General features: G+C 44.4%; 1 pseudogene across 1 annotated transcript; it reads right to left on the bottom strand.

Annotated features, from left to right (window-relative positions):
• Window positions 1-1,444: 1,444 nt before the first annotated feature.
• On the bottom strand, window positions 1,445-17,612 carry LOC143631863 (malonyl-coenzyme A:anthocyanin 3-O-glucoside-6''-O-malonyltransferase-like; annotated as a pseudogene). The gene is made up of 4 exons (XR_013153442.1): window positions 17,592-17,612; window positions 15,537-15,958; window positions 14,143-14,939; window positions 1,445-1,734 (listed from the first exon to the last, which is right to left on the bottom strand). The product of XR_013153442.1 is annotated as a malonyl-coenzyme A:anthocyanin 3-O-glucoside-6''-O-malonyltransferase-like (transcript).
• Between the last annotated feature and the right edge of the window lie 495 nt (window positions 17,613-18,107).

The following is an 18,107-nucleotide window of genomic DNA, read 5'->3' as shown; positions in this document are numbered from 1 at the left end:
ACACCCTGAATTACTAGCCGTTTTAAAACGTCCCATCAGTAACACGTCTGTTACACGTGTACCTACATAGGTTTTAAGAACTTAAAATGACCAGAACCTAATAATATCTTATGAAACTATAATCAACAAAACTTATTCCATTAACACAAAGATGCTAAAAATTATGTTAGGAACTTGATGAACACATGAACTTCCTCGGTTAGGTTATGATCTAATGATGGCATAAGCGTATGTAAACATGTCCTTTTGGGGTCTTATGTATAGGTAAATAAATATGAAAGGACAATGAAGAATGGGTGTTGGCTACATACTAGGCATGCCGTAAAAATTGGCGTATATGACTCAACGTTCAGACTCTAAAGGTTTATATGATTTGCCTAAAGACGGAAACAATCATATTCGTTTTTAAAGATAAACGGACCATCTGAAAAGTATTATATATACAGTCCGTCTAATCATTCGAAGTTCATTAAATTACCTCAACTTTGACTTTGGAATTATTAAAATTTAGTCCATTGACTTCTAGAAAATCAATGTGTGTATTCGAGTACAATCATATGTATAATCACGTGTGCGTGCGAGTGTGTACATACATACATACTTTTTAAACGGGGTATAAATAGTTTATCTAGTTAGGTTGATGGCTATGTATCTTCAGAGATATGTTAAGATACGATGTGTGATCAATGACATTGTTAGGTTTTTAACTTCTCTTTAAGAAATATTTTGCAATAGAAGCTAGTTTTAACATGTTAACCTTTTTAAAAGATTAAAACTTAAACACACCAAGATCCATATGTAAGCTTAACAACCATAGGGTGTTAGAATAAAACCACCGTTATGAATTAGTGGTAGCTCTATGGTGTAGGGTGCATGCTTAAAATCAAATGTTTCAACCTTCAATAGTTCAACACTAGGGGTGCAAACTAGTCGAGCCGAGCTCGAGCTCAACCAGGCTCGAGCTCGGCTCGTTTCGAGCTCTATTTTCAAAGCTCGAGCTCGGCTCGTGAGTAGATTTTCAAGCTCAAGCTCGGTTCGTTTACCATTTATAGTTATTTTTTAAATAATATAATTATTTATATATATTTTTTTTCTATTATAATTTTTTGTATAAAATATATATATTAATTAGTTATTTTTATTTATTTTTTTTAACACTATATATATATTAATTAATAACTATTAAATATATATTTTATAAAATTATATAAATGGCAGGCTCGTTTAGGCTCGCGAGCCGGCTCGAGCTTGATAAGTGAAGCTCGGGCTCGGGGGCTCGTTTATTAAACGAGCTTACTTTAAGGCTCGAGCTCGGGCTCGGGCTCGATTAAGCTCAGCTCATTCGAGCTTTTTAGCGAGCCGATCTCGAGCAGCTCGGCTCGTTTGCACCCCTATTCAACACTATACAAATTGTCAAGAACAACAACAAAAAGATCACTCTTTTGTAGGTGAATATGCAAGTTTATGGAATCCAACACCTTCAAAGACAAACTACAAATAAAGTTATATGTAGTTTCCAGATCTACTATTCTTATGTTGTTCTTCCTTGATAACCTAACTAGAAAACTATATCCATATACTTGCAAGTGCTTTTAATAACATACTCAATCTTGGTTATAAAGAGCTAATTCATCCCTAGATATGGAAATAAATGCATCCATTTGTTTAGTAGGAAGTGAGATACCGATTTCAATGTCGGTTGGTGAATCTTTTGAAGCGTTAACCGAAATAGAGGTGAAGAAACGTGGATCGACTCACTGGTAGACGATCTACTTTCCTCGGGTGTGATTATGCTATTTCACCGATGGTTTTCTTGGATCTGGATTCTTCCACCTACAAAATGAACAGCACCGTTAACTTACCCCTCAGAAAGGGACAGAGGGGTCCTCTTTGGGGTAACCCTCCGGTGTGAGAATAAGTGTTTGTAGGAGAAGATAATAATATGAGAGTAAGGAAATCTGGAGAGTATTGCTTAATACAGCTGAATACTGTGTAGTTAGATGTGATTGTGTGTCTTCCTTGTGGAGTTGATGTGGTATTTATAGTGCTAGGGTTTCCACTGATTGGGCTCAGCCTTGTTGGCCTCCTCCAATTGCTCTGCGCCACGTGTCCTCTGGGACACCTGGTGCTTTTTCATTGGTTATAATCACGTGGTAGCACATGGGTTATGCTGAGTTGTCCACCTTTCATTTGGCAGCTGTCAACATCAGCATATTCTTATTCCTTAAAAAGATACCTTCTGGAAGGTTGCCTGACGTGCACAATCAAGGTTGCCCTAATCCTGATTTGGATAAGGACGAGGTTGATTATGTGCATGTGTGATATGCGCCTATCCTGAGGATGCGCGAGGTCTTCTCTTTATTCTCACGCGCAGATGTTTCATGCGCAGATGTGATATGCACAAGCATGTGATATGCGCCACGCGCGGGTGTGATATGCGTGAGCATGTGATACGCGTGAGCATATGTGATGCGTGAGCATATGAGCATATGTGATGCGTGAGCATATGAGCATATGTGATGCCTGAGCATGTGATGCATGAGCATATGTGATGCATGAGCATATGTGATGCCTGAGCATGTGATGCCTGAGCATATGTTATATGCGCCATGCGCATAGGTTCTGGCTTTGTGCCTTCATAATGTCTTGATTTCAAGACTCTTGTCTATATCTTGTGGGTTGACCCGCCTCGCTCGGTGTTGAGGCGGGTACATACCTCTTCAAGCCCCCCCAGTCTAATGTGTGTCTTGTCTCGCGCGAGCGAGGTAAGATAGATATTAGACTTAATAGTTTGCTCTTTTAATAGGGTTTTGTCTTTTTCTTCTTATTACTTGTCGTTGCGCGAAATTCTATCCTTTTCGTTGAAACGAATCGTCTATGTACGTGATGGAGACGTGTCAGACCTTTCGTGTGCTCGAGGTGCTACAGTTGCCTTTCATGTCCCCTCACATAGTGTCAGGAACACGTGTCACGCTCGCGTTGGTCCGTACCTGCGAGTGGTGGCGCGTGTACTCTGGTGGCAGCTGTATAGTTTCTTTTCGTGTCCCCTCACACAGTGTCAGGGACACGTGTCGCGCTCGCATTGGCTTACACCTGCGAGTGGGGGCGCGTGAAATCCGATCAGCACCACCTTTTCTCTCTCCTGGGCCTATAAAAGCCAGCCACTTTGAGTTTTTTATCCTTCATCTTCTTGTTTATTCAGAGCTTTTTCTTTCTTTCATTCTATTCCGATTACCGTCTTCTGCTTCCAGATCTCTGTTCTTTTAGAGGCATCCTCCGTTCGTTTTTACAGTTGTATGTCTGATAGTTCAGACAACACAATCTTCCCCAACAATCGCCGTGTTAAATCGCTAGTAATGTCAACTTTGAAGAAGACCGGCAAGGGGAAGAAAGCTGCTGAGGCCTCATCGGAGGAGGTAGGGAGGACTAAGGCAGTGAAGAAGTGGGATGAGATCCCCTGTAAACTGAGGCAGGCCGATTTCGACAGCCTTATCGCCTCTCAGGGTTTTCTCCCTGAGTATGGCTGCATGCTGCCGGCGGCCGGGCAAACGGCGGCGGACCCGCCTACCGGCTATATATCCCTTTACTGCCATTTTTTCACCCACTGCAACCTTCGTCTCCCGATGACAAGGTTTGTAGGTGCGGTGCTTAGGTTTTATGGGATTCATATATCCCAAGTCCATCCGTTTGGACTCGTGCGCATGACTCATTTTGAGTTCATGTGCAAATCTCAGCGCGAGGAGCCCACCCCTCGGCGCTTTCAGTTTTTTTACAAGCCCAAGATCCAAGATTCTTGGTTCTCCTTCATTCCTCGCAGTCAGAAGGTGAAGTGCTGCACTGTTTCATTCAAGAGCCTTCATGACTGGTCTGAGAGATTTTTCTATATAAGGGCTGGTGTGATCCCCATCCGTATGACCATGCGCGCGATCTCTTCTGCGCCTGCGGATGTGGGTGTCCTCAAGAACCCAACTGGCGCCTGGGTAAATAAGTTGACCGCTGAACCATCCCCCGCCAAGAACATTTGTGAGGAGGCGCTGGTGGGGGTTGGTATGAGCAGGAGGTGGGCGGACAGCGCGACTGAGCCCGTTATCCAAGTTGACGGCTTGTGTAAGTTAATCTCATTGCTTTACTTCTGCGCGAATATAATTCGTTTTGCTGATATCATTTGACTTGTTTTGTGCAGTCACCAAGGAGTATATCCACGCCGCCTATGATGAGCATATGGAGGGTGGCTCCGTCGCGCTCGGCGCTGGGGAGGTTGGTTTCCCCGATCGCTTTGATGACATGTTCATCCCTGTTGATCTGGGATTTCCTTTTGACAGCGATGCGCCTGGTAAGCCTTTGTACTTTTGTTTATACCTTTATAATACCAAATTTGGCTAACATTTCCGTTGCACGTATTGTAGATGCGCTCGAAAACTACGAGCTGGAGCTCGCGGAAGAGGAGGAGGAAGAGGAGGCGCCCCAACTAAAGCGTAAAGCTAAGGGGAAAACTGGCGCAGGGGCCAGTAAGAAACAGAAGAAAGATGCTGCCCCTGTTGTTCAGGATCCTCCTACTCAGGCGAAGGGACCTGAGAAAACCCAGGTGTTTACCACCAAGTTTTCATTGTCTTCCCTGCCTCAAAAAGTGGGCAGACCTCCTGTCCACCTGAGGTATGGTGCCACTACCTCCTCCCTTCGCGCGGCGGAAAAGGGAAGCGGTGTTGCGCCTTCGACAGGTATACTTTGCTTATCCTTTGGTTATCTTTTATGGTTCTATGAGCGCGATTCTGATAGAATTACTAATGAATCTTTGCTCACTCAAATGTTTGTAGAGCCGGCGACCCTGGTGGACCAACCTCAGGCGCAACAAGGTGCCGAGCCTGCGCCGGAGGTCGCTTCGAAGTCCCCTGTTTTACCCTCCAAAAAGGGGAGAATGGACTTCATGGCGATGTTTGCCTCGCGAACGGAGTTGCGCCAAGGTATGTATTGCCCTTTTATTTTCTGACTTTTTTCTTTTAGATCAAGTCATGAACCTTTTCTTTTTGTTGATTTTTCATAGAGGTCATTGATGGCGTACAAGCTGCTGGCGGTACTCCTGGCGCCGGTGCCAGCGCCGCTGGTTCTGCTCCTGCTCCTGCAAGTGCTGAATCTCCCCTCATCGGGATTACTAAGGAGCAGGAGGCCGTTTTACGCGCCGACCTGGCGGCGTCGAGACTTCCCTCATCTCCTCCTGCGCACAGCCCTCCTCGCGAGACTGATTTTGTTTCTAGGTCGCAGGAGAAAAGGCCTGTTTCAGAGGAGGATGAGGAGTTTGAAGTTGAGGACTCCGACGGTGGCCGCGCCAGCCCTTCAGCGCCACGAGATTTTCCGGCGCAGCCTTCTCGTGGAGCTGGCGCTGACTTTTCTGCTTCATCCCCGCAGGTATAGGTTCTTTTTTGCTCCGCTGTGCGGACTTCCATATTAATGTTTTGATGACTTAGATCATTACTTTGTGTTTGCAGGAAGCCGATCACATTTACCGCCCGAGATGGAATATTACTGAAGACAGCACATTTCAGTCCATGGGTGTGTGTGCGGAATTCTGGGCTCATTCTGTGCCTCCAGCTGAAAGGAGGTTTCAGGAGGGCCGCGCTCGCGATGACTTGCTCAACGATCATCTGTTTGCTGGGTCGGCTTTCTCTGCTGCCTCCCAAGAGCTTCGCTATGATTACGTAAAGGTACGTGATGCTCTTGCGGAAGCTAAGCAAGAGGCTAAAGTGTCTGCTTGGCATCTTTCTGATGCTCGAGAGAGAGCTGAGAAGCTCCAAGCAGAGCTCAGTGAGAACAGAGCAAGTGCTAACACCGCCTTCGTGAAGCGCGGTCATGAGCTACAGGCTGCGAGGGAGAAGCTACAGGCGGCCGAGGCGGACGCTGCCAAGTACGCGCGTAGAGTGCGCGACTTGGAGCTGGACGCGGAGACGCGTGACCAAGCTCTTGTCCAGTCTATAACTGACAAATCATCACTGGAGAGTGAGGTTGCCCGCCTGAAGAAGGAGCTGGCGGCCGCGCAGGCCGAGAAAGATGTAGCCTTGGCGACGGCAGCGTCTAGCCAGGAAGCAGTCGAGCTTGCGCGAGCTGAAAAAGAAGAAGCCTTGGCGGCAGCAGCGTCCGACAAAGAGGAGCTAAAACAGACTAAGGAAACTGTTGGGTTATTAAACTCTCAGATTTCTGCTCTTGAGACGTCTGTTGCTTCCCTCGCGCAGGATCGCCATTGGCTAATCTCACAGGGTGTGACTCGTTGCGCTTTCGCGATGAAATACTCAGACGAGTTTCAGGCCCTTGTGATGGATTGCAACGCTGCCGCGCGCTTGGTTGGTCGAGCTGAAGGGTTTAAGGATGGCTATGAATATGGTATGCTAAAGAAGAACCCATCCGATTACCCTTATCAGAGCGACGTTGCCTGCGCGGACATGGCCGCGATGGGGGAGAAGTATTTGAATACTCCCATTCCCGTCCTTGCGCAGGTATTTTAACCTTAATGAGATTACCTTGACTTATTTTCCAAGTCTTTTTGTACTCATATTTTTCCTTATGATTTGCAGATATCCGCGCTTGCTGACCAGCCCGATCTTGGCGCGCTAAAGAAATTACTTGACGAGTGCGAAAGGGCTGGTGGCAGCGATGATGGCGCGGGGAATGCTGCAACTGCTAGCGGCTCTGGCGTGGCCAAAGGATCCGCTCCTGACACTATTGTGATAGAAGACTCCATTCAGGATGAACAACTTGACTATGGTCAGTTTGGAGATGATGAGGAGCGAGCTGCGCCAGATGCTGAGGGCGGTGATGAGGATGATGAAGAGGCTGAAGTCGACGTGGAGACCTGAGAAGCCCTTCATGTTTTTTATTTTTATTTGTAATTTGTATCTCATCATCTTGTAAACTTGTAAATTTCAATGCTTTGGAATGAAATTTTGTTTTTCCCCTCTTCGCATCTTGCGCATTCCCATTCATCTCTTTATATTGCATGTTTGCTTGTTGAATATAAGATATGCTTGCACGTTGGAATAAGAACAAGGTTGTAAGGAAATTATTATACTTAACCCTTGTCATATTGTAAGTGATTTTGCCATATCTTGATTATGTTGACACGTGCCTTGGCGTTTTCATTATTCCTCTTTTGCGCGACGCTATCGCGCATTTATTATAGGGAATTATGAGTTTTTTAGCCTTTACGTGTCAGTATGTGTTACTCAGATATCCATTACAATTTCATGCGCGACCTCGACCTGAGACCTTAACAACTATGTTTTGGCATTTGCTTTGCCTTAGTTGTGCTTAGGTATTTTTATGGTCAGGCTGCGCAGCATGTAGGATGGATGTTGTGAGTGATTTGAGCTAAGGCTCACATTATTGGGCTAAGGCCCTGAGCTAAGGCTCATATTGTTGGGCTAAGGCCCTGACGTTTTAGAGTTAAGACTCGTTAACGCGTTTTTGAGCTTGAATCTCGCGCATGTATGTTTTACTTCGTTTTATTTTGTTTTGATGTCAATACAATGTTGTCATATTGCTCAAAATTAATAAAGGGAAGTGTGAAACATGTATGCAAAAGGTAATGGAATCCACATTAAGAGAAGATAGCGCGTATCATTATTCATAATGGCTTAAAAAGCCTTGATTACAAACTTGACAATTTTTACATGAAACATTTTCTAAGCTGTGCCGCGTTCCATGCGCGCGGGATCTTCTTTCCATTCAAATCTTTTAAGGCGTTTGCGCCTTTTCCCAATTCTTCCAAGACTTGATAAGGTCCCTCCCAATTGAGGGACATTTTTCCCGGGGGTATCGCGCGGCTAGCTTCATTGTTTCGAAGTACAAAATCATTTTTCTTGAAGTGGCATTCTTTCACGCGATGGTTGTAATATTTTTTCAGTTTTTTCTTGTACTTGGCTTCACTGATGATAGCCGCCTCTCTGCGCCCTTCAAGTAAGTTGAGATCCAACCTCCTTTCGCGCTCGTTATCAATCTTGTTCATCATGAGCACTCTATGGGATGGGCATCCAATTTCTGCTGGAATCATTGCCTCCGTTCCATAGGTTAGGCTGAACGGGGATTCGCCATTGCTGGTTTTGCTTAATGTCCTGTGTGCCCACAGGACATTAGGTAGCTCTTCGACCCAAGAATGGGATTCTCCCTCCAACCTTTTCTTCAGCCCATTTAACAAGCTTTGGTTCGCGCGTTCCACTTGTCCATTCCCCTGAGGGTGATAAACTGAAGTGAAAATTTGGTTGATGCGCAATTCCTTGAGCCAGCTGGATATCTTCTTGTCAGTGAATTGTTTGCCATTGTCGCTCACAATTTCCATGGGCAAGCCAAAACGGCATATGATGTGGCTCCAAATAAACTGCTTCATCGCTTCGGCTGTGATTTTTGCTAGTGGCTTGGCTTCAACCCATTTTGTGAAATAGTCTACTGCCACTACCAAAAATTTTACTCGCCCTTGCGCTTGCGGAAGGGGACCCACAATGTCGATTGTCCATTTGTGAAAAGGCCATGCGGAGGTCACTGGAATCAAGTTGTTCTTTGGCCGCATGGTGTTTGGCGCATAGCTCTGACATGCTTTGCATTTTTGGATCTCCTTTAGAGCGTCCAAGTACATGCCTGGCCAATAGTAACCTGCGCTCATTGCCTTGGCAACCACCATGCGCGGGCCAGCATGTATTCCACATATTCCTTCGTGTATCTCTCTGATCACATAGCTTGCTTCCTCAGCATCTAAGCATTTCATGAGCGGCCCAAGATAAGAGCGTCGATATAATGTGCCATCAAGGAGTTCATAGTTCTGCGACTTGTGTCTTATCTTCCTCGCCTGTGCGCGATTGTCCGGTACCTTTCCCTCCTTCAAGAATTCCATTATTGGAGTTATCCATGATGAAGGAGTTGTATGAGTTACAAGGACAGACTTCGCTACCACCGACGGGTTGCTCATTACTTCTACCCTGACATCTTTGCCAAAGTGATCGAAGCTGGTTGATGCCATCTTACTCAGCGCGTCGGCAGATTTGTTTTCACTGCGCGGAATATGAATGATTCTGAAGCAGTCAAATTGCTCGATGAGCTTTTTCGCCTGCTCTAGATATAGAGGCATGGTGTTCTCCTTGGCATCATAAAGGCCATTGACCTGTGCTGCTACCAAGTATGAATCAACATGGGCCTCTAGCTTTTTAACTCCGAATTTGTGCGCGATGCGCAGGTCAGCCAGCAGGGCTTCATACTCAGCCTCGTTGTTGGTGCTCTTGAAGTCCAACCTGATGGCGTAAGTATATTCATGATTCTCTGGATCCACCAGTTTGAGACCTGCGCCGGACCCCTCGTTGTTTGAAGCTCCGTCAGTGAACAATCTCCAAACATTATCTTCATCATTGGCTCGCGGAAGATCTACCTCGCGCTGAGCCTCTTCAATTTTTTCTTCTGGAATTTCCGCGATGAAATCAGCTAAGACTTGTCCTTTTATTGCTGGACGGGGCTTATAGGCGATCGTGTGTTCACCTAATTCCAGGGCCCATTTTGTCAGCCTTCCCGAGAGCGCGGGGCGCCGCAAGACTTGCTGGATGTTGTAACCAGTGAGAACTTCAATAGGATGACCATTGAAATATCTATGAAGCTTGCGCGACGCGTGTGTTAGTGATAAAACTAACTTTTCCATGATGGAATAGCGCGTCTCAGGATCTGTCAGCACCCGACTCACATAGTATATTGGCGTTTGGATTCCCTTGCGATCCACCAACAATACTGCGCCGATGGCGCGCTCTCCTGCTGATAAGTACAATGTCAAGATTTCACCAGGAAGTGGAGCTGTGAGCGCGGGCAAATTTATCAAACACTCTTTTATCTCGCTGAAAGCTTGCTCGGCCTCAGGAGTCCATTTGAATTGGCTTTTCTTTAAGCAATTTCTCAATGTGTTGACAAATGGGGTAGATTTGCTTGCATGGTTCGCTAGGAACCTGTTGATTGATACCAATCTACCATTCAGCTTCTGGACTTCTTTCATGGTGGATGGCGAAGGCATGTCAAGGATGGCCTCCACCTTCTCAGGGTTCACCTTGAAACCATCCTTGGTGACCATTACACCTAGAAATTTTCCCTCTTGTACGCCGAAAGTGCATTTGCTCGGATTGAGCTTCATGTTAACTTCCTTTAGGCGCCCAAGGGTTTCCTCGATGTCTTTGAGCATTTGTTTTTCCTCCCTGCTTTTGATCACCAAATCATCCACATAGACTTCTAGGTTTCTTCCAATTTGCTCGTTGAAAACGGCATCCATAAGTCTTTGGTAGGTGGCGCCCGCATTCTTCAAACCAAAGGGCATTTTTGTGTAACAAAAAACACCCTTGTCGGTTCTGAAGGCGGTCTTGTCCTCATCTTGTGGTGCCATTTGAATCTGGTGATAGCCTTTGTAGGCATCCAGAAAACATTTTAGCTTGAATGGCGCCACGGAGTCCACCTTTGCGTCGATGTTTGGGAGGGGGTAACAATCTTTTGGGCATGCTTTGTTGAGGTCCTTGAAGTCAATGCACATCCTCCACGACCCGTTACTTTTCTTTACCATCAAAGGATTGGCTACCCACGTCTGGTATCGTATCGGGCGGATGATGTTTGCGCGCAGTAGATCCTCAACCTGCTCATTCATGGCCCTCGCTTTCTCATCCCCCATGACTCTCTTCTTTTGAGCAATTGGCTCTACAGACTTGAACGTGTTGAGAGAATGTTGCGCTAGATCTCGCGGAACCCCAGTCATATCAGAGTGTTGCCACGCGAAGACCGACATATATGCTGTGAGCAACCTTTTCATTCTCAACCTCGTGTCGTCTGATATCGTAGCGCCAATTGTGATTTTCTGCTCTGGGAATTTTGGGTTGAGAATCCATTCCTCTGGCGCGTTGTCTGCCATTGGAAGTTTCATTCTCCCCTCCCGCGGAGTACTTGTCACTGCACACAAATGATCCCGGTATACAAAAGTTACGCCTGTTGGTGTTGGGAACCCCAAAGCACCGTGCGCTGGCGACGGTATGGCGTTGAATTGGGCAATCGTTCCCCTACCCAAGATCATATTGTGGCATGAAGCGGTGGGCAAGACCAAGAAGTTGACAACTTCAGCTCGCTTGTGTTTCTCATCCCCCATGGTTAATTCAAATTGTATTTGACTTAGGGGATGAATGATTTCATTTGAAACACCAGAGATTGGTGCATTCACAATTTCAAGCCTTGCTTGGTCTGCCGGATCCAGTTTTCTGAAACATAGCTCATACATGATGTCTGATTCGCTGCCAGTGTCCACCAGGACTTTTGACACTTCATAATGAGCAATGTGTGTAGTGATAACAAGAGGACTGCTGATAGAAGGGCCTCCCATGATTCTTGGGAAGATTACTAGTTGCTCGCGCCAATCTCCTTGGATTTGCGCGCTTCTCTTTCTTGATCTTTGCCCTTGATTTCCCCCCTCGGCTACACAGATTCTTTTGTACTTTTTGCTGGCAGAGGCTCCTTCTGGTTGTTCATTTTCTGGTCTTGAGTTTCTCACCAGGTGAGCCAGCTTGCCTGATTTCACATCTTTCTCAATTGCATCCTTCAAGTGGTGGCATGCATCAGTGTTGTGTCCTGTGGACTTGTGAAACTCACAGTACTTGCCACTGCTTGACGGTCCCTTGTAGTGTAGTGGCTTGGGGCTTTTGAACTGGACATTCTCGGTGCTCAACACTTGTGAAGGCGTTTTAGTGGGGGGAGTCCAAATTCTTGGCAGAGGTCTGCTAGGATCTCTGCCGCCTTCCCTCTTATCACCTTCCCCGCGATTACGAATGTCTTTTTGGGGCTGAGGTGAGCTTGGTTGCGCCTGTTTTTCTGCGGGAGAAAAACTGGTTGGTTGCAACCTGGACCATACAGTGTTCTGTTTGCCCCTTCTTTCGTTGTTGCGCGGTGTCTCAGCTTGATGCCCTCTTTCTCTTGCCCTATCTTGGGCAATTTGTTTTTCATTTCTCGCGAATACTCGCGATGCTTCCATTAGCTTGGCCGAAGTGGTGGGCATGCCTTCTCTGCTTATGAGAGCTCGGCGGAGTTGATCGCTGCGCGCGCCTTGTATAAAGGCCACGCGCAATAGTTGCTCAGTGATACCTTCGATTGCCAGAGACTCCTGATTGAAACGAGTTATGTGGTCTTCGATCGTTTCATCATTCCTGCGCACGCAGTGCATGATGTCATCAGGGTCGCGCGTGTGTCTGCGCTGTTGTACGAAGTGAGCTTGGAACTTTTCCAATAGTTCCTCGAACCCATCGATTTGCCCAGTAGGCAAGCTCTCGAACCAGACACGAGCCGCGCCCGTTAGGCATCGAGCAAACATGTGACACCATGTTGGCATCGTCCAGCTTTCTAGGTTTCCCGTGTTGTAAAAACCTTGCAAGAAATCGTCTGGATCTGTTGTGCCGTCATATTTGCCCAAACCACTTGGCATCTTGGTTTTGTGCTGAATGGGGGCCTTCGCGATGCGCTCAGTGAATTTTGAATGTTTCACTAAGATGGCTGGCCTGTACGGTGTGGTTACGTCCACTTGCCCTCTCACTGGTGGGCTGTACGGTGCGTGCAGATCCAGATCGGCTCTGGCTCCAGGCGCCATGTTCATTTGCGCGCGGGGCTGTGAGCCTCCTGCATGAGTATCTCGCGTCCTCCTGACGCTGTGCACTTCTTCATCACTAAACTCAGCGTGTTCAGTGTGAACAGAGTGACCCTCTTTCGGCGCGCGCCCCCTTCTTGTTCCATGAACAGTTTGCTTATCAAACGCTTGCCTTTGTGTTTTTTGTTTGACCAGCTCATTGTACTTGTCCATTAGACGCCGTTGCTCGTTTATGAGCCATTCTTTAGGGTCATTTGTTTCATCTTCTGGACCCATTGGTCCTTTTTGTTTCGCGCCGGCAAGATTTTGTAACGTGAGATCGTCTGGAGGAGTTTCAGTCTGGCCATGAGGAGTTGTGATGAAGGGACGGTTACTGGTGGTGCGCGTAGAATCACGCGGCACCCTCAGAAACTGCTGTCCCTCATTAACATCCTCACGTTCAATATCCTCCAGAACTTGATCGACGTTACGAGCACCAGAAACCATGGTGAAAATTTGTTTTTTTTTTATAGATCTGATGAGATCTTGTTGCCGTTGTAACAGTGGATGGCGCCAATGAAGAAACGTGGATCGACTCACTGGTAGACGATCTACTTTCCTCGGGTGTGATTATGCTATTTCACCGATGGTTTTCTTGGATCTGGATTCTTCCACCTACAAAATGAACAGCACCGTTAACTTACCCCTCAGAAAGGGACAGAGGGGTCCTCTTTGGGGTAACCCTCCGGTGTGAGAATAAGTGTTTGTAGGAGAAGATAATAATATGAGAGTAAGGAAATCTGGAGAGTATTGCTTAATACAGCTGAATACTGTGTAGTTAGATGTGATTGTGTGTCTTCCTTGTGGAGTTGATGTGGTATTTATAGTGCTAGGGTTTCCACTGATTGGGCTCAGCCTTGTTGGCCTCCTCCAATTGCTCTGCGCCACGTGTCCTCTGGGACACCTGGTGCTTTTTCATTGGTTATAATCACGTGGTAGCACATGGGTTATGCTGAGTTGTCCACCTTTCATTTGGCAGCTGTCAACATCAGCATATTCTTATTCCTTAAAAAGATACCTTCTGGAAGGTTGTCTGACGTGCACAATCATGGTTGCCCTAATCCTGATTTGGATAAGGACGAGGTTGATTATGTGCATGTGTGATATGCGCCTATCCTGAGGATGCGCGAGGTCTTCTCTTTATTCTCACGCGCAGATGTTTCATGCGCAGATGTGATATGCACAAGCATGTGATATGCGCCACGCGCGGGTGTGATATGCGTGAGCATGTGATACGCGTGAGCATATGTGATGCGTGAGCATATGAGCATATGTGTTGCCTGAGCATGTGATGCATGAGCATATGTGATGCATGAGCATATGTGATGCCTGAGCATGTGATGCCTGAGCATATGTTATATGCGCCATGCGCATAGGTTCTGGCTTTGTGCCTTCATAATGTCTTGATTTCAAGACTCTTGTCTATATCTTGTGGGTTGACCCGCCTCGCTCGGTGTTGAGGCGGGTACATACCTCTTCAAGAGGCGTTGTAATCAATTGACGGAGTCTCATGTTTTTTTGGCTTTCCCCATCCAAAATCAACATCATAAACATTTATCTTGGGAGTTCCAGACACCCCAATCGTTGGAATCGGGTCAAAGGCTCTCTCAAGCCATGTATCCGCCTCGGTTATAAGTGCATCCTTATTTTTTATCTTCTCGCTTAGCGCCTTTCCGAATACTTGAGCAGCGATAAGAAATCCTTTGTTTCCAGCTAAAAGTATACTTTTTGTGGGAGCACCAAAACATGGCCCAACACAATTACCAAAATAATTCTGTGGAAGTGGTGGATGGATACGAGACCTCCAATCCACAGCACACATAAGCCTTTCTAGCTCTTCGTCGCTCTTTCGTACACCAATTCGTGCCCGTGATTTCGCTAGGCAGCTCCAGACATAAGCGCACACAACCGAAAACGATGACACGTATTCGAGCGTTGGGAGTTGGGTCCTTAACCATTTCTTTAACCGGTTAATGTGGGCTTGGGTTAAAACAATCGTGGCTCTAACTTTATTAGTCTCGGGATCAAGTTTAGTTACTTCGTATCCGTCATCAATAATTTCAAGCCCTGGTTGATTGAAATACACTTCATTTAAGTGTTGTGGATATTTAATAACTCTCTCATACAAGGGCAACGATCCTTTGGCTAAGAATAATTCATCCGAACCATGTTTAGTGATCAAGGTCCACGCCTCCAAGAAATTAAACCGCGTGATGGCATCGCAAAGCGAGTGGTGATTCGTGAGCCCAATCGCGATACCCTTATTTGGGTAAAGTGTCACCTGCACTAGGGGTGAGCAAATTAACCATCATAACCGCAAACCGAACCATAACCGACATAACCGAACTGATTTTAATCGATATAACCGATGGGTCGGTTTAATGAATTTTTGAAAATCGCCAAATATGGGTCGGTTTTGGTTAATGTTAATTCCAAACCCGCGAGAACCGAACCGCCCCATTTATGTAACTTTTACACTTATTTCCGTTAGTCCGTTACAGAAAAAAGTTCTCCACACCTACTAAGATTTAGGCAAATAATAATATTGGTGATATTGGTTACAATATGCATTCTTATGGCCATTATTTAATATGTCAATTAGATTTGTATATTCCATAAATTGTAGTAAAAAAAGAAAATATATTTAAATTCCACAATACAATTAGCGGCTATTCAGTGTTCGCAATCATACGAACGGATTGTTTATTTTAATCACGGTTAACCGACCCATAACCGACTCGTTATAACCGTTAAAGCCGATTAACCGAAACCGCAATGACGGATCGGTGATGGTTATGGTTATCAATTAACCACTATATCGGTTATGGATATGGGTTTGACTAAAAACCGCCCCAAACCGACCCATCCACACCCTAACCTGCACAGAGAAAACAGGGAGGGCCACATAATTGGAAACTTTTGATGCCTGTCCTAAACGGGGGACAAGTTGATAAAACTTGTTACATTCACGAGGATGGTTTCCTACAAGATGATTAAAATCAAGATCACATGATTCTGCGAACGTAAGCGCGACGGAATCGCCTTCAACGTGACTGGATTTCGGGTGTTTGGAAACAATATCAAGTTCCCTGCAAACGGGAAATAGTGTTGAAGGGTGACAGACAATGAGTGTTTAAGCTTGGGGACAAGGGTTTGAAGGAAATACGATCTAGGATGAGGGAAGACTTGGTGGATTGGAAACAAGAGTAGCCATACGGCATCGAAGAAAGTAAGTGGTAGGGATCTGTCTCCGATGGTCGCAGCCGGAGGAAATACCCGGGCGGTCTCTACATACCATTTCTGGTTTTCTTTGGATCCATTTTATCTTTTTGATTTATGTGATTCTTCTTATCTACTTATATAAGAGCATTCACAACGGGTGCGGTTTGTAGTGATTTGTTGTTGTGGAAAAAAGTATGGTTTTTATAAAAAGTTTGAAAACTGATGTAACGGTTTGTTAAAGTGTTATTGTCGTGGATGCTCGAACAAAGATCTAGGACCACCCATGCATTGGGCTATATCTATATCTTTTTGTTGATGTTTGTAATTGTTTTTATTTATATAAAACACGACAAGGGAAAGTAGTCCAAAATAATTTTGAAAAAAACAAAAAACAACGTTGTAATCATCGAAGAAACTACTGGATTCTAAAGTTGGTGTGGTGGGTTGATAAGTCGTGCTAGGAGTAGGTAACTAGGTATATTATCTCCGTTCATTGATATCTATATTTTAGATGTTCGTATTGTTTTTTATACCTATATCCTAATCTCTGTTTAATTTTATCTCTAGATTTTGTATATTTTTTATTTTTTAAATATATATAGAGGTTTCTTATTATTTATCTTACCAGCTGCCTATCCTACCTCTTTTACATGTTTGACGTTTTTGGCAGCCCATCTTTATCTCAGTAGAATCTTTCAGGTCCTCCTAACTTCAGTTATCCGATATTCGCCTTCATAAGTCACATCAGTCCTCAGATAGATCCATATGACGGTCTTTCACTCTCTCGCTTTACTTTAAAAATATTTCATATCATTAAGCATTTAAGTTTGTACTTTAAATATTTGGATTTGTACCTTAAGAATAAAAGAAAGAGCGGGAAGTAATTTAAAAAAAACAATAACATACAGATAGAAATAGAGAGATGGAAGGTTAAGCAAAATTAGAAAAAATAATTTTGTAGAAATTAGTATAGAGCACATTAGTATAGACATAAATTGGATGTGGCTCAATGGTAGAGCACTCACTTTACTAGTGAGAGGTAGGGGTTCAAACCTCACTACCACCAATTTATATGGGAGATATGAGGGATGACTCTGGCTTGCCAGGGTTCGAGTTCTGATCTCACCCGGTTTTACCGGCTCCTCGCTGTCGTGCCGTTTGGCGGGCGTGGGGTCGGGTTTTATCCGGTGAATCCCTCAACAGGTGGACCGTTAGGGGCTCCGTCCGTCTGGACTAGTGGCCAGCTTGGGCTACCTTTAGCCAATGAGGGTCGCGTACGGAGTACCCGGCGTTACTTAGTTGGCCGTTCAAAAAAAAGAAATTAGTATAGAGATTCAAATCATCAAAATCAATTACCTATATCCCTTTTTCATATTAAATTACGGAATTACCCCTTTTATCCTTTTTAATTTACAATTCCCAAAGTCCTTTAGATGAAAATTGGGGTATGAAAATTCATATGAAATGTGGCTTCATGAAATGTGGCCTCGTTACTTAATGATTGAAATTTGGGGTATGCAAATTCATCTGATTTGGCTTTTTTGCTTTGATTTGTTGTCTTTCTTCAAACAGACCGGAATTCACTAACCTTTTCAATGTTATTATTTTACTTTGGTTGAAAGAATCTGGGCACTTGATTGTTAAAAGCCATCATGAAAGTTTAAGCTAACATTTTTCTGCTCAATTGTTCTAGTTAATACTGATGTCTTACTTCCAAGTTGTTTATGACCATGGTCTACATCTTTGCAATTTTGGGTCACAATGTGAACAAGTTTATGTTTTTAGTGTAAAGTTTACTTACCCGACTCGAACCATCGAACCGACCCGAACAATTTTTATGTTCGACGATATAAAATTGGAGAGTCTTAATTCCACCGACTCAGTTTAGGTTGAAATTGAGGAGATATGTAATTGATGTTCAAGGAAGGGGATATGTGTAAATAGTTTTTAATTAGTTTATTAAGGGTAAAATAGTCATTTAATTAGTAAGTTTTAATGAATTGGATAAATATGTAATAATGGTGGTTTAGGAAGGGGAAATATATAATTAACTTTTAAGGGTTAAGTAAATATATAATAAAAAACACACATTTTTATTTGAACATTAACTATAAAATAAGAAATAAATATTAAAAACTAAACCCAGGCACTTCTATTAACAACAAAAAAATATACATCTATAATATATATAAACGAAATCTTTAAAAGCTTTATAGTTAATCCCTAC

The sequence above is a fragment of the Bidens hawaiensis genome, unplaced genomic scaffold, assembly GCF_021521415.1.
Source record: "Bidens hawaiensis isolate Kalapana, Puna unplaced genomic scaffold, B.hawaiensis_p1.1 tig00006258_1, whole genome shotgun sequence".
In the NCBI taxonomy this organism is placed as follows: domain Eukaryota; kingdom Viridiplantae; phylum Streptophyta; class Magnoliopsida; order Asterales; family Asteraceae; genus Bidens; species Bidens hawaiensis.
The sequence above is the reverse complement of the archived record's forward strand: the minus strand, read 5'-3'. Positions and strand labels throughout refer to the sequence as shown.